Here is a 16457-nt window from a genome sequence, read left to right as displayed (position 1 = left end):
CTGAAATCATTCAAACCTCAATCAGATGACCTCGCAGGTGCCTAGTCTCCAGACGCTGAAATTTGCAGAACTTTCTTGGTAAAAGCACTCCTTTATTTCCCTCACCAATCTCTTTGCCCTTCTCTGTACTCGTTCCAGCAGCTTTATATCCTTCCTTTATAATGACCTCCTTAATCCTGCTAGCAAATTTTACCGAGGCGAATGGGTTGCCCAACATCCGAAGGTAGCTAGGTAATCCGAACCAACAGAATTATTCTTGGACCTAGATCTCTCACTGCGACCTTAATTCAGGTTTTCTAAAATATGGGCGCCATGGATCAGACATTTACTCCAAAAAGAATTTTTGATACAAGATTAGAAGAACTGAGTATAATATTTCTTATAAGGATTATCTAGCAAGGTGGGGGTGTAGCTCAGTGGTAGAGCGTTCGCTTTGCATGTGAAAGGCCCCGGGTTCGATCCCCGGCACCTCCAAAAGATTCCCTTTTTTTGATTACTTTGATTCGTATATCAAATCATAAAAACCAATAAAATCATAATTTTACTTTTTTCAGTAATTTATAGCCGTACACTTAAAATACAACCCAGTCTACAATTCAGCAAAATTTTATTTTAAAAGCGAAAATAAAGTTTATAAAATCAGTAACGACCCCTCGGGGGGGCTGAGAAATAAGGGATACCAAATAAACCAAAAAAATCATAAATTTTTATAAGAATACTATATTGTTATAAAATATTACGCTTATTAAAAATATATATAAAAGACAACAGGTGTAAATTTTACAGACTGTATGTAAAAAATAATCTGCAACCCAGATAACTCATCTCCGAATAATCTAGATTCCGTTTTTATTTGTTTGCATTTATAATTTATGAAATATTAAGTGACAGAAAAGCTTAAAATGTACCCAAATCAGTCCTTTGACTATATTTTGTTTCTACGCTACAACGTTTGTTTTAATCTTCGAGAGATGGAGCCACAATAGTATCTCACTATCATCAAGAAACCATAAATAAATAAATAAAATAAAAATACGATTATTCTACCAGAGGCCAGACATGTTGGATTACTTCTGTGTAATCAAGACCTGGGGTAGTTCTATAGCCAGGATGAACAGATTTTTTAGGGATGAAAAGCAGGACAAAACGAATTCTGAAGATGAAAATATCAGGAGAAAATGCACTTTGAAGAAGAAAAAAATTTAATCCAGAAGAAATTATCGCGTTTTATATAAGAAAACAGTAACTATAGGAATACAAAAATCAAAATACACCTTATGAAAAAAAAAATAATAATAAGATACTGGTACAGCTTCGGTATTTCCAGAGATTTGTAAAATGCAAGGTTCAAATTTTGCCTCTAACAAGAGGAACTTTTATCGGTCTTCCAAGTGACCAAGTTAGTAGGTTTCGGGCGAGGTTTGCATGGTTTTATCTCCTGAAACTTCAGTTTTTCGTCCAGCATCAAAAACAAGACAATACAGCATTATCAAAACATTTTTGGGACAACGGAAACTTACGCTCAAATTGGGATAATCACGGATAACCGAACGGTTATCGAAATATCCAAATAACAAAAAATCGAATGGATTTGGATCAAAAGGGCCATTTATGTGGCCTCTTCTTTATCTTCGCCTTCTTCCCACGTTTATATGGGGTCGGCATTGGGCCATTTATGTGGCCAATATCTGCCAAGTATAGGGTTTCTGGGAAAGGCTGTCAAGAATAATTGTTTCACTTGGTGCCCAATATAGGGATGGCACAACACTGTTCACGAATGTGATGGCGTCGACTGTGTGTCTTTGCTGAAGGCTAAGTTGACGGTGTGACATAAAAGGTCGACAAATACGTCGAATTTTCATGCAAACCCAGGTTTGGAAAGGACCACAGTGCATCAGAACGCCGTTTCGGTTAGTCACACTAATCGGTAATGTTGTGTGCCTACTTGGTTAATCGAAAATTACAAAAGAGTGACTTCAATAGGATGACTTCTATGCTCTACTCTCAAGGTCCGATTTAAAATTATTTAAAATTCATCGTCAAACTATTTCATTTTCGCGTTTTATTTAGGAGATTTATTTTATTTCATGATATATATTTTTATCAGCGTCTATTTTAAAATACCTGACACACACTCGAGGTTCTGTGGGGGGTTTGATGGGTCTGGGGTAAGGTTGGGGCTTTCGACTATGATCCCGGGACGTCGGATTTCATGTACTAAGAGTGGTGAACACAATAATAATTTTAAAGAAATTTTTATGGATTTTTATGAAGTTTAAATCAATTTAAATCGGACTTGGAGAGCAGAGAAGAGAAGTCATCCTATGAAGAAATATTGAGGTAACTCTTTTGTAATTTTCAAGTACACTGGTGTGCAAAATTTAAGGACCAGTCAGGTTTTCACCTCTATCTTCTCATAGGAGTGGCCTGGTTATGGGAAAAACATACCAAAGGAACCTCGTGAGGTACAGAAATGATGAAGGAAACAACACCGACACATCGGAAAAAAAACAGTACAGAGGGGCTTTATTCAAAAATAGCAATATAGCACTGGCTGTCATGATACAGATGCATCGCTGCCAAAGGTGGAACAATGGGAAGAGGTGGTCCTCAGTAGGAGATATGGCCACCCCTAATGTCGATGCAGGCTTTGCACCGCCTGTCCATACTTAGAACAATGTTGTTGATAAGTTTTTGCGGTAACATCGTTCATTCCTCTGTCAGCGCCATCTCAGCTGGTGAACATTTTCTGGTGGGTGTGGACGTGCAGCTAGGCGTTTCCCCAGAGCGTCCCATATGTGTTCGATGGGATTTAGATTGGAGGAAACGGGCAGGCCAATCCATACGAACAATGTCCTCACTTTCCAAAAAGCATATCCACAGCTGCAGTGCGATGGGGTGTGGCGTTATCATCCATAAACACGAACTCGGGGCAAATGGCACCTCGGAACAGACGCACATGGGGAAAGATTACCTCAGTACAGTAGCGTGCACCGGTTACAGTACCGCCTTCCAGTATCTGGGGTTGAGTACGTCCATCCCAGATAACGCTCCCCAGATGAGAACACCTCGACCGCCATATCGATCCCTTACAGTGATGTTTGCGGGGTGATACCGTGTGCCAACCTCTCACCAGATTAGCTGACGTCCAGAATTACTGGTGAGACTGAATCTACTCTCATCAGTAAAGAGTACCTTAAGTAAAGATTTTGTGGTTGTAACCTTTAAAAATAGTGTTGGTTCTTAAATTTTGCACATCACTGTATTAATCACATAGGATATATTTGCTCTTAGGTTTATAGTAATCTACTTGGTTATTAAAAATAAGATATTTTTAATAAGATCATTTCGACCCCTGTGCCAAACTGCGACCAAGTTTTCAAAGAAATGGCACAATGTTCCTCAAAGAAAAATGGACCAATGAATAATTATGCGGTAGGGAATCTGTTCTACCAGTACCTGTGGTACTTGTAGAACAGATTCGATGCACGCATCTAGGTTGTCCGTGTTCAGATCAGAAGTGTGAACACCCAATTTTTTTCTTGCTCAATATTCGCAAATACTCACTTAGCGAATAAATCTTGTAATAGTAATTGCTGCACATGATTGATTTTATAATAGCACCGGAGTAAAGTTATGGGCCTTTTTCACAACGTGGCTGAATTAGGCAGTCTCAAGCGAGGTAGCATGGTTTTCCCCTTCCAGAAACTTGGATTTTTAATCCAGGAAACAGCAAATCAACCAAATGTAAGGTAGCTTTTGGTTAGGAACATTGTCCGTAGTAAATGTGGCAAGAACCAGAGAGCGTAACTAAAATCTTAGGGATGAACAGTAGACTAAACGACCTTAAGTAGTTTATTTTTAGACATGTCATATTAGGGCCGCTCGAAAACCAATTTGCCCAGGGCTGTAAAAAGGTACTTGGGGCCTTTGTACCTTAACCCCTTGCATCCAGCCTCCAGTACCTTTGTACGGCCGGATGTAAGGGGTTAAAAGGCCTCGTTTATTTATGTTGAGACTTTGATGGCTCTGTCCATTGGGATCCTCTAGATTGGGGCCCAGGTGCAGCGCATTCAATAAACCTCCATTTGCACAACCCTGATTATGTCCACAAATTGTATGTGTTTTCTAGACGATTTGACTGTTTATCTGGAGGAAAAACTTCGTTTTACACGCCTGAGACTGACTGAGCCACGTATTGAAAAAAGCCCTCAAATCTTTGACGCGGTTCGAACCCTTACCTTTTCCAGCCGGTGTGGGAATGATGGTGATTATAACCACACTATACCACCGCGAACACAGTTTATCTTAGGACGAGGAAAAATTCATAGAGGAATTGGATGGGCACTTTTTGATGGTAATCATAATGTGCGTTTTTCTTTTGGCAGATGCAAAATAAGTTCACTTCCTTGCATAAACATGCCATTTCAATACTTTGATCATTAATATGGTCCTTGCTTAAAGCATACTGGTTATATTCCTCCGCATACTAACATCAATGAAAAGAGGAACTTTTATGGGCTTTTTTCACTCTATAGCTGAGTTAGTCAGTGTCAGGCGGTGATAGCAGGGATTTTTCTCCCGTAAACTGGAGTTTTCGTCTAGCAAAACAGGAAAACCGATCAGAGAACATATAGATTTGCCCAAGAACAACCTTTACACATGGGCAAACCAAGGATCAATATGGAGAATCAAGTACAGATTGGCTGCAGTGTACAGTTTTCCTAAGTTTGTGATGTTCGTGCATTACTCCAGAAGGGAACAACGTCTGGAACAACATCTCTGATCCTTTTCAAAATTTGAGGGCTTATTCAAAATCTTCTCAGGAACTTTGTACTAAATTTCATTTCGACAGATTAATCAATTTCTCCTCGTACACCCTTTCTCGTCTGACGACTACCCGTCCCTTAATAAAGATATGATAAACCTCCTTGAGTATAAAGAAGCTTTTAACTCCTGAGGTACTTTACTTAATAATCTGACGCGTCTGAAAAGTAACGCGTGCATCACCTAACATTTTTATGAGTGTATTAACAAGTTTACTACGTTAATTGGAGTCAGTGGTAGCCAGACCGGATATTAAACTTTGCATCCAAAACCATTGTCCCTTTCTTATCTCAGGGTCCCAAATCCATTTGGAGAATAGTCATTTTATTCATATTACAGAGAGGTGAGTACACTAAAAGAATAAAAACGGGATATTGTCAGTGATGTGAAGAATTTGTTTCCCTTTTGCGAATTCGTTACTGCCGCTTTCTTCAAACTGTTGTATTTTAAATTAATTGAAACGCCTGGTTATGCACTACACATGCGCAATAGACCGTTCAGTGAGAGTGACTAGGCTTCTTTAATATTCTTCGATTTCGTGCAGTTTGTGAAGTATTTAAATGACACAACACCTAGAAAACTGACGTGCGCCACTGATCCTGCTAATCGAGTAGGCAAGAAGGATTTTTAACGAAGATACTAATCACATTTTTTCCATTTTCATTGCTCAAAAAATCGTCGATGCACAGCCACCAGTTTCTGCACGAAGAGTTTGGTTCGCTACACTTCAACAACAGCACATACGTATTGTGCAGGAAGAAAAGGGAAGAGAATTTTCCAAAGATGAACAGATTATTAATGACACTTCCAACCGGAACTTTGATAACGTCGTCTTCTGAGTACCACTCTTAGGTTCTCTTCTTCCTGAAACAATCCCTACAGAGAAGGACGGACGGATAGAAGGAAAGTGAAAGAGAGAAACAAGTACGGAGAGAGAAAGAGCGATAGGGAGGGAAAAAAGTGACAGACAGACAAAGAAAGGGAAGAAGAAGCGAAAGGATGAAAAAGACAGAGAGATAGACGGACACAGAACGGGAAGAAGAGAAAGAACGAAAAAGACAAAGAGAGACAGACAGACATATAAAGGGAAGAAGAAGAAGAGAAAGGACTAAAATGACAAAGAGAAAGAGCGAGACAGACACATAAAGGGAAGAAGAAAAGAAAGGACAAAAAAGCAGAGACAGGGACAAACAGATACACACAGAAAGGAAAGAATAAGAGAAAAGACGAAAAAAAAAAAAGAGAGAGAGAAAGAGATAGGCAGATGGACATACATGGAAAGGAAGACGAAGAGAAAGGACGAAAAAGACAGAGAGAGTGACTGACAGACATATAAAACGAGACAGAAAAAAAAGAAAAAGGACGATAGGCAGAAAAAAGAACGACAAAAAGGGAAACGAATGACAGATAGACAGAGAAAGAGATTAAAAAAAAGGACAAATAAGACAGAGAGAGAGAGAGACGGACAGAGATAGAAAGAAACAGGGAAAGAGATTAAAAATGATGGACAGAAAGCGAACGAATGGTAGACTGCGAGAGAGAGAGAGAGAGAGAGAGAGAGAGAGAGAGAGAGAGAGAGAGAGAGAGAGAGCGAGACACGCATAGACAGATGGCGAGAAGGAGAGAGAAGCAAAGAAGAAAAAAAGAAAAATTACAGGAAAGGAAAAGAGAGCGATAAAGAGAGAGAGAGGCGGAAACAGACAAAAGGAGAAAGAGAATGAAACAAAGAGAAGAGAGAGAGATACACAGAAAGGGAGATAGACAGACAGGGATATCGAGAAAGAGACTGAAAGAAAGAGCGATATAGAAAGAAAAAGAACAACAGAGAGAGAGAGAGAGAGAGAGAGAGAGAGACAGACAGACAGACATACAGACAGAAAGAGCGATAAAGATAGAGAAAACAATAGAGAGAGACAGACATACAGACAGAAAGAGCGATAAAGATAGAGAAAACAATAGAGAGAGACAGACATACAGACAGAAAGAGCGATAAAGATAGAGAAAACAATAGAGAGAGAGAGAGACAGACAGACAGAAAGAGCGATAAAGAAAGAGAAAACAATAGAGAGAGAGACAGACAGAAAGAGCGATAAAGAAAGAGAAAACAATAGAGAGAGAGACAGACAGAAAGAGCGATAAAGAAAGAGAAAACAATAGAGAGAGACAGACAGAAAGAGCGATAAAGAAAGAGAAAAGAATAGAGAGAGAGCAATAGAGCGAGAGTAGGTTGCGAGAGAGAGAGCAGTTAAGAAAAAGAACAATATAGAGAAAGAGAAGGGAAGAAAAGAAACAACAGAGAGAGAGAGAGAAACAGACAGCCAGATAGAAAGAGTGATAAAGAAATAGAAAATAAAGAGAGAGGGATAGAGACAAAGACAGAAAAACAAAGACGGATAAAGAAGGAAGAAACAACAAAGAGACAGATTATTTTTCTTTTCTTAAATCGATATCTTTTTTAATTAACGTTGCGTTTCAATTAGCGTATGAAGTTCCTTTTTGAAAACAGTATGTCATGTCATATCACTCCCCCACCCCGTATTACACTGTTTTTTTTTTTTTTTTGGTAGTTGTTGGCACATCGGCTTCTGTGGCCATAATGCATCTCCCAAGGTTTTTGCAGTACTTTGATCCAAGCTCGAGGCGGGATTCGAACCCGCGACCTTTGGGTTGCCAGGCAGGCACTTTACCCACCCGGCTAGCCCGGTCGGCGTGTTACACTGTGGAAGTCTATTCCCCTAGACGGCACATTGGATCCTCTCTCACCCCTATGATCAACCACGCGCAGTTGGCCAGTGTGGAATATCTGTGGAGGTTCTTCCACTGTTGGTACACACTTCACACAGACAAAATACGGCTTTAAGGAAAGAGTGAACAAAGATGGTTGTGTCTGAGATACTCGCCTCCTGTTAATCTTGCACCAATGATCAGACCACGTTGGAATTCGATTAGGTTACGCCTCCAGCCCATTCTTCACTCGAATGCTGTAGTACCAAGCTCTGCCTTTCATAGAGAGAGAGAGAGAGAGAGAGAGAGACTACGTGTCAGTAGTCTCATAACAGAAGAAGAAAATAGGAATTTCGATGAAAAACCCGATTTTTTTCGTGTCGTTAAGAAAAGAGGTCGAAGTCTGAACATTGACCGGAATATGCACGTGACCACGCAATACCGGCATCCTTAACCTTCAGGGTTTCATAAAAACAAGATGTCACAGTAGAAGGCCACTAGAAGGCAATAAGAAAAAACAGAAAGAAAAAGATAATTAGTACTTTAGCATTGTTCTCTCTGACTACTGGACCTTATCAGTGTCAAGCGCATTTTTCCAAACATTGTAGGTCTCCTGCTAGAATTGATCTACCGCACAAAATTAAAGTGTATACATCTAAAAACAAGTAAGGGTACAATAACGCACTACAAATCGAATTCAAGTTCAATAAAGAATACTTACTGACCAACCAAAATTAACTACAACACCAATTGTAGTTACGCCTTACAAACGTCATTATAATAAAATAAAAAAAGTAAAAGACGTCCGAATAAATTTATTTTATAATAACCTTAAATATCATTAAACAAAATTAAAAAATTAAAACCGTTTTAAATTTATATTTCAAAAAATATATTTTATAATTAATAATATTAAGAAATCTGCAGCCATACCTCTTATTGAAACAAACTTATGTGCTAGCACGCCATTTCGAAAAGGTGTAAATACCCTCTTACTGGTATGGTGACCGACTCATTTTTTGGAATGTGTCCCAATATGTTTCAGATGGTAGTATCACTCGTGAGTCAAAACATCACAACCACCCCTAGCTCTATAAGAGGACGCATCCCACAGCAGCTAGGATTGACATCACCGGGTCCAATGAACGGGGAGGCCATTCCATGGTGATAAAATCTGCAGAATGGTCTTCGAACTATGTTCTAGTCACCACGGCTCTCTGAGGAATCGCATTGTCCTGCTGGAGGAGTCCGTTGCCTGTGGGTGCACGATGACAATGAAGGGATGCAGATAGCTGCAAGGATGGTAACGTAACCTGGACTGTTCACAGATCCGTCTAGAAGTAGAAGATGTCCCAACGTTTGCCAGTTCAACACGCCCCAGACCATTACCGACCGTCCACCTGCCCGAACAGTTCCTGGTTGGCATGACGGGTGCATAGCTTCTTGCGGTTTCTACCAGATACGCACCCTCCCGTCCGATCGAAATAACTGGAAACGGGACTCATCGGACCAGGAGATCCGTCTCCAATCACACATTCATTCCCTCTAAAAGTTTGTCCAGTAACTCCTTGAATTTATTCAAGCTACCAACTTCCACAACGACAGATGGAAGTTTGTTCCAGCAACCAACTATCCACTGGCTAAAGGCAATCCATTCTAAAAATGTCGTTCCTCAATTTGAATTTATGCCTTCTCAGGTTCGTAATCTGAGTAAGAGGAAGAATCCCATCAGAATTGAGCCTTCTCAACCAATTCAAGGCCTTATACACCTCAATCAGATCACCTCGCAGGTGCCTAGTCTCCAGATGCTGCAATTTGCAGAATTTAAGCAGCCTTTCTTGGTAAGAGAACCCTTCGTACCCCTCACCAATCTTGTTGTCCTTCTCTGTAATCGCTCAAGCAACTCTACATCCTTCCTAAAATGAGGCCTCCAGACCTGGACGCAGTACTCAATGCGTGGCTTGACCATTGCCTTATACGAAGAGATAATCACCTCGTTTTCCCTACTAGCAAAATTCCTGTATATAATTGACAATATCCCATGACCTGCTCTAGCAGCCTGTCTGCACTGCTCAGAAAACTTCATATCTGACTGCACAATTACACCCAGGTCTTTTTCATTTTCTACCACCCTAAATGTAAGCGATATTCGGTCATAATGTTTTGCTCATGACTATATATATATTCGTTACCAAGTTCAATGTAAAAAAAAAAAAAAAAAAAAATTCATGCATTTTTACAATAAAAGATGAGCAGAATTACAGTCACCGAATTCTGATGAGCAAACGATTTTATCGCCTCCTGGTGACAGAATGCTAATTCCACCCCACATCCCCTTTGGCTAATACTCGTTTTTTTTTTTTTTTTTTTTTTTTAATGCCTGGTCTCTGAATAATAAATGGTTAGATGACTGTTGGAATCGTTCTGTTTACTTCTTCAGTAGGCCAACCATTATTCTGGTCACCCTGTATGTAGGTAAAACGAGTTTTCCCCCCACTTCCGGTTAGCAGGCCAAATTATCTACAAGTGGTGACGTCACTTGAATGTTATGGTACGCTTCGCTTTATTAAACAGCAATAATATTTAAAAAACCTATTTATAATCCACAGTATTATTTTATATACATTTAATATACATCTGTATTAATTAATACCAAAAATATACACTCATATAATATCAAGTCAATAATTAAAAAAAAAAATTAATCTCAATTTGTTTTTAATTCAATCTGGTTTTCATTCTATAAAGTTCCGTTATAGTAAGTAAAGAATTCGCATAGAAAAGCACTATTTATATTTATACAATAAGGAAAGGGGTGAGTGGGGGGGAAGGATGCTAATAATAATTACCTTAAATCGAATTTCTCATAATAAACAGAGCAACTAAATCCTAAAATGAGTTTACATGCTTGTTACCTTTCCTTCCGAATGCAGACATTTAAATGAAATACGAAAAGGAAAAAATGTTACCTTTACTTCATGTTCATACTATTTGCTAAAATTTATAATTATCACCAGATTAATAATTGTTATAATGCATAGATTATTTACTAGAATATATAATTATTTATATTAAATTATTTATAAATACGTAATGATGTATCTGAGTAATCTTCACTTAAATTATAATTTATTTATAGAAAGCAGACGAATGTTTGGCGCCACCTATAAACATTTCTCGAATATTCTCATTAATAAATAAATTACCATTTTATTTTAAAATACAGTATTACTATGGTTAAATGGTGCTAATGTTAATTTTCTCATAATTATTTATCAATACTGAATAATAGTAATGAGATTTAAAATTAAATTTTAAAGAAATATCAAATTATATTAATTAGATATTATAAATTGATCGTAATTATCTATAATTTATAATAATATTAATTTCTTATTTAGTTGTAATTTGAGGTTGAAAACAAGATTTTTATTTGATATTTATCTTTTTAAATACCAAGTAGGTTTATTATTATTGTTATTGTTATTTTGGATTTTCATCCAATATAAACTCAAACCGAGTGTAGAATACACACAATGCAGTGACGCTTCTTGGATTCAGTTGCCTGGGACCAAAAATAAAAAGCAAATACACTGCTCGACAAAATTAATAAAATGTAGAAACCGTGATGTAACTCGTGCAGCTTGCGATAAAACTCGACAAAATTTGGTATGTGGTGTACCATGGAATGGCAATGAAATGAGGAGGCAGCCAGAAACTTCGGCAGATATAAGGAAATTTATACAGTTGAATATTACAGAGTCACATTACAGAACTCGATACAAGATGTTGGTCACACGCTGTCAGGCCTGTTTAGCGGTTACAACCGCTAAACAGTCCTGACAGAGGTGAACTATGCTTGATATCGGGGTATATATATATGATTCTGAGGCAACATATCCTATTCTTCTACCAGTGCAGACCTTAGCTCATCAAGTTACCGAGCAGTTTGCGATCGGCGTGCATTGCCATGCCCAAGGGACTCCCGCACATGTTCAATCGGATTTAAATCTGCTGACCGTGCTGGTGACGACAGTCGTTGGATATCTTCAGTTTCGGGATATTCCTCTGCTAATTGAGCCAATTGAATGGATTTAAATCTGGTCATGACAGTCGTTGTATATCTTAAGTTTCAGGATGTTTCTCCGCCAATTCAGCTGTATGTGCAGTGCCGTTGTCGTGCATGAAAAGAAAATCTGGGCGAACCGCACCCAAGAAAGTTGTAAATAGTATCTGTTCTGGGTGCGCAGTTACGGTAGCCCTATCAAACATATGAAGAGGGGTGTGACTGTTGATCATTATGTCGCCCCACACGTGCGTGAACCCCGTCTCCTCGTTGCCTCCAGATGAAATAACATCTAGAATCTGTTTGTAGGTTAAAACCAGTGGTGTATTCGGACCCGGAACGCACCGGAATGATGTTCCGGTACTTTTTTCTAAATGTCATAATAGAAAATCATTAAATTTATATTATGATTTGTTTCATTGTTTCATTGTTATGATTTGTTTCATTGTTTCATTGTTATGATTTGTTTCATTGTTTCATAATATTACCTAATATTATGAAACAATGGTTTAATCAAAAGGGAGGGAGAAATATCTATTTTACCCATTGCTACTAAAAATATATATTTATAGTAATCTTTAAAATTAATAGATTTCGTTAAAAATTTATTTAAACACAAAAATATAAATTTCGCAATGAAACTTGAACGTTTCTTACTAAAGTACAATGTGTTAGATAAAGAGATCCAACGAATGAGATATATTGTGATGCGTGCGAAAGCTACATTTTGATTCGCCATGAGCTGAACGCTAGAACTGGTTGTTCTATGAACCGTGAGTCTGAAGTCTGATTCAGTTACTGTACAGTCGATGTGGCGTTATCATATAGTCTTCTGGAGAACGAGCGTTCCGGTACTATTTTTTTTTAGCAATACACCTCTGGATAAAACGGGAATTAATGGGGAACAGAACTGTACCCCATTAGTCAGGGCTTCAAGTCATATGTTCATGGCATCAGTTTCTACGAGCTACGGGTTAATGGGACACAAACCACTCGTTTCCTTGCGTAGAGTCCACTTGAATTGAGCCTTTTTAACACATATCGGTTGGAAATGTTTTCAATTATGGCTGCAGCAACCTCACGTGACTGTTGTTGATAGGACATCGTAGGGTTACGTCTTGCTGTTAGAGCCAGATAGCGGTCTATTCTGGTTGATGTAGCCCTCGGGTGACCTTGGCTAGCTGTTCTTGTAATGATTCCTGTCACCAGAAACTGCTTCCATAGTGCTCAGTCGAAACTGAGTGACCTATTAAGCCACATGTGCCACATCCGCCTGCAATGCACGGCTTCAAGTCGTCCAACGGCTCATCATCTCAAAGAATCATCTAAACGACGATGACTTGCCATCCTCAGTACTGGAGATGTAGCTGTCCCACTGAGCAAGCCAAAAAAAACGAGAATGAAGTAATGTGGTCGCAGCCCGTGTTTTTATAGGCATGAATAATTTGATATAATGTGCGGCTCTGTAAGATGGTAGATCGATTTCTATTGGATACTTGGAATTTGCATGCCAGGATGTCTATTATATCCAATACTCGTCTTTGGCGACATTGTTCATAATAAAATATTCATTAAAAACATATAGTATTATTGTAAAAGGTAGGAGAAGGAGTTTCGAAAACAGCTTAGGGACAGACAATTTGTAGTTTCGTTTTCATAAATACTAAAGTTGAGTTTCTGTGAAAATGTATTTTTGCATAAATACTCAAAAACTAACATACTTTAACAGAAATGAGTTTTAACATACACTTACATCACGTGGTATGTTAGCAATATGAATTATCTTCTTTTCTTTAAATAAAAGTCATCGTTTTACTATACGGTTATTTACATTTCCACATTAATGCGTGTCACTGACTGTTCGGTTGTATCCATCTCCTCCAGTTAAGAAGATTGTTGTTGCTTGGTCTTCGTCCGGGCATAACCGAGGGCAACTGATGAGGAAATTACTTCAACAGCAATCAACGATCCGTATAAGAGTCACCATATGTTTTGCTAAGAGTAAGGACGCGTACATTGTAAAGGCTGGTATCTATCTGCCTATCGAGAGTCTTGTAAAATATATGAAGTAATATAAAAAGTAAAATTATCTAAAATCCAGGAGGGGATTCCTCCGGTCCCTCCTTAACGATATCAATGATTATCACAAATATTTTAACAAATCTAACTACCCATAAACAGGCATCACTGAAATGTTTATATAGATTCAAAAGAACTAGTTGTACAAAAAATATCAGGCAAACAAACTCGAGCTATTGTTGGGTGGTTTTCTAAACAGACTGAAACCCCTTAGGGGACTAGTGGGTGTTGTCTTTCTTCAAACAAAGTGACTTAAGTAAAATTAGGCATGAAAAAACGTGACAAGGAAAGATAAGCGTACATAAAAGATGATCCTTTGTCGTGAAGTGAGAAAGGTAATTATTCACAGATGCTGTGGGGGTTGAGGTGAATTTAGTTCCCATGTGAAAAAATACCAGATGTGCATTACCATGACACGAATAGTTGATGCCGATATGCTTTAATGTGTATTATGGTTAATAACTAAAAATACTTGTAAAACACCCAAGGAATACACAATTTCTACTGAAGAGGTAGTACCATGTAGTTGTAATGGTGCTCGGTACTACCTAATAAAATAACTTTCATCTTTCTTTCTTTCTCTAAAGTGTAAACCAGGAAATTATTACTAATGCAATGGGTGTATTGCAGGGATAATTTGTGGGACAGTTCTTGTGAAACAATCAGAATTTAGCAATAAACGTTTCTTCAATAAATATATGCCATTTCCTCGTTATAATCTTGCCAAATAAGGGCTAATTATGAAATGTAGAGAAAGGCAATATATACATTATGTCGAGATATTAATCCTGTGGGGAGTTTGGAAGGGGGGGATTTGCAGTGGAGCGATTTCCGTTTAGATTCGGTACGTTTATTCACCATTCGATACAAGGTTGCTAATTGAGCCTACCTGCTGGCTGATGAAGAGCCAAATAGCTCCAAATCTGGTAGAAACAATGCCTTTGGCTTTTTCATTTCAGTGACAGTTGGTCATTGAACTGTCACTCTCCATCCAGTGACAGTTCGCTGGGCAGACCAAAAAAGGATTCATTCCATACCGAGTCCAGGAAAAGTAAAGTTAACCTTCTTTTCTATAACTAGATTTTGTAGCCTTAAGGATTTCAGAAGAGATGCGTTTATATATATGTATATAATCCCGTCTAAAAGTTTAGAATCACAGCGTATGGCAACAGTTTTCATTAATTATTTTTGAAATTAGTAAGACAATGTAAGGTTTAATTTAAAAAAAAACACACCTCAAAGTATTTTAAGATTTTTTATTAAGCGTTGAAAAATTTACAGCAAAAGACATTAAAATGATTAATAATTATACTAATTTTTCTTCAACATTATCCACGAGAATTTATCACTGCCTTTCACAGAGGTGGCATTCTGGTGATTAATTTTATAATAGTGTCTTGACTAACATTATTCCAAGCGATCTGCAAGGTTCCCCAAAATTTTGTGAAAATCGGCATATTTCGCAGGGCTAAATGATCCCATAAAAGCTCTATTGGGTTTAAGTCACGCGATTGGAGTGCCCACACCATAATTTTCAATATGCTCCTCCTGTTGTTTAGTTGGTAGAAAGACCCTGAGCAGCTTATAGCTTTGCTTCAGGTAATTGTTATGTTATAATATAAAATTTCTTCCACAAAGTCGAAGTCCAGAGGATATGTTCAAGAATGTTTTATAGCCTTATTTTTTTAAAAATTCCTTCTCCCACTCCAGAAAAACAGAAGCGCCCCTAGAACATGATGGAACCATCAGCATTGTAAGAGCTAAACAATGTGACACCATTTTCCCTTCTGTTGATCGTCTCACATAAACTCTACGCTTGGATCCAGAGATTTCAAATTTGGATTCATCAGTCCACAGTACGGTGTCCACTATTCAATTTTAAAATGTTGATGGCCCATAGCCCAAGTCAACCTTTCTTTCAATTTTCTGGTTCTAATAACTGTTTTCGCACCGCTACACGACCACGAAGTCCTAATTGTTTAAGATGAAGTTTCTCTGTTCGGATTGAACTCAGCTTACAATTCAGATTCAGCAATTCATCGACTGCGTTTAGAAATTCTGGTTGTGGTTTGTCCTTTAAAATGCCAGTACTTTTCAGGGAGTAACTTACACCAAAAACTCTTTCTGAATGACCGGTATTCGATTTTATAAGTTTCAGCTCTTACTCCTCGATTTATTTTATTGCAAAACACTCTAGAATCATCTGCAACGTTCTACCACATTCAGTAATCTTTATAATGTTCTAACGTATTCAAGAATATTCAGATATTTCTTAAATATTATTTAAGATTTTGGATTTTTTTAAAACAAAATATAACTTATTTTAATAAAAAAATTAATAAACAAGTTGATCCTATTTTAAAAATTAAGAAAAATTAAAATGTGATTCCAAACTTTTAGACGGGAGTGGTGTGTATATATACACTACCCTACCATTAATATCCTGACACCCCTCCATGGGGGGAAACAGTCCTATGCATGCCACACGTTAGAGAACCTGCTATAAATATGCACAGTGGGTTTCGAACAGACAATTGCAACAGAATTACCTCAACAGTTAAACAGAATTGATCGCCTCAACAAATGCTAGACGTCGATTAACATGGTGCAAGGAGCGCGAATCCTGGACTGTAGGGCAGTAAAAAACAGTCCTATGGACAGACGAGTCGAGGTTCGCACTCTACTAGTCTGGTGGCCGTTCCCCTGGGTGTGGCGAATGTCAGGGGAACAGTTCCTTCCTGATTATATCCTCCCAACAATG

General features: G+C 38.0%; 1 non-coding gene across 1 annotated transcript; it reads left to right on the top strand.

Moving 5' to 3' along the window:
• Positions 1–402: 402 nt before the first annotated feature.
• On the top strand, positions 403–474 carry TRNAA-UGC (transfer RNA alanine (anticodon UGC)). The gene has a single exon. It is a non-coding gene; the product is annotated as a tRNA-Ala (tRNA).
• Positions 475–16457: the final 15983 nt, after the last annotated feature.

This window comes from Mastigoproctus giganteus, chromosome 3 (genome assembly GCF_048544385.1).
Source record: "Mastigoproctus giganteus isolate SK-2022 chromosome 3, ASM4854438v1, whole genome shotgun sequence".
NCBI classification, from domain to species: domain Eukaryota; kingdom Metazoa; phylum Arthropoda; class Arachnida; order Uropygi; family Thelyphonidae; genus Mastigoproctus; species Mastigoproctus giganteus.
The sequence above is the reverse complement of the archived record's forward strand: the minus strand, read 5'-3'. Positions and strand labels throughout refer to the sequence as shown.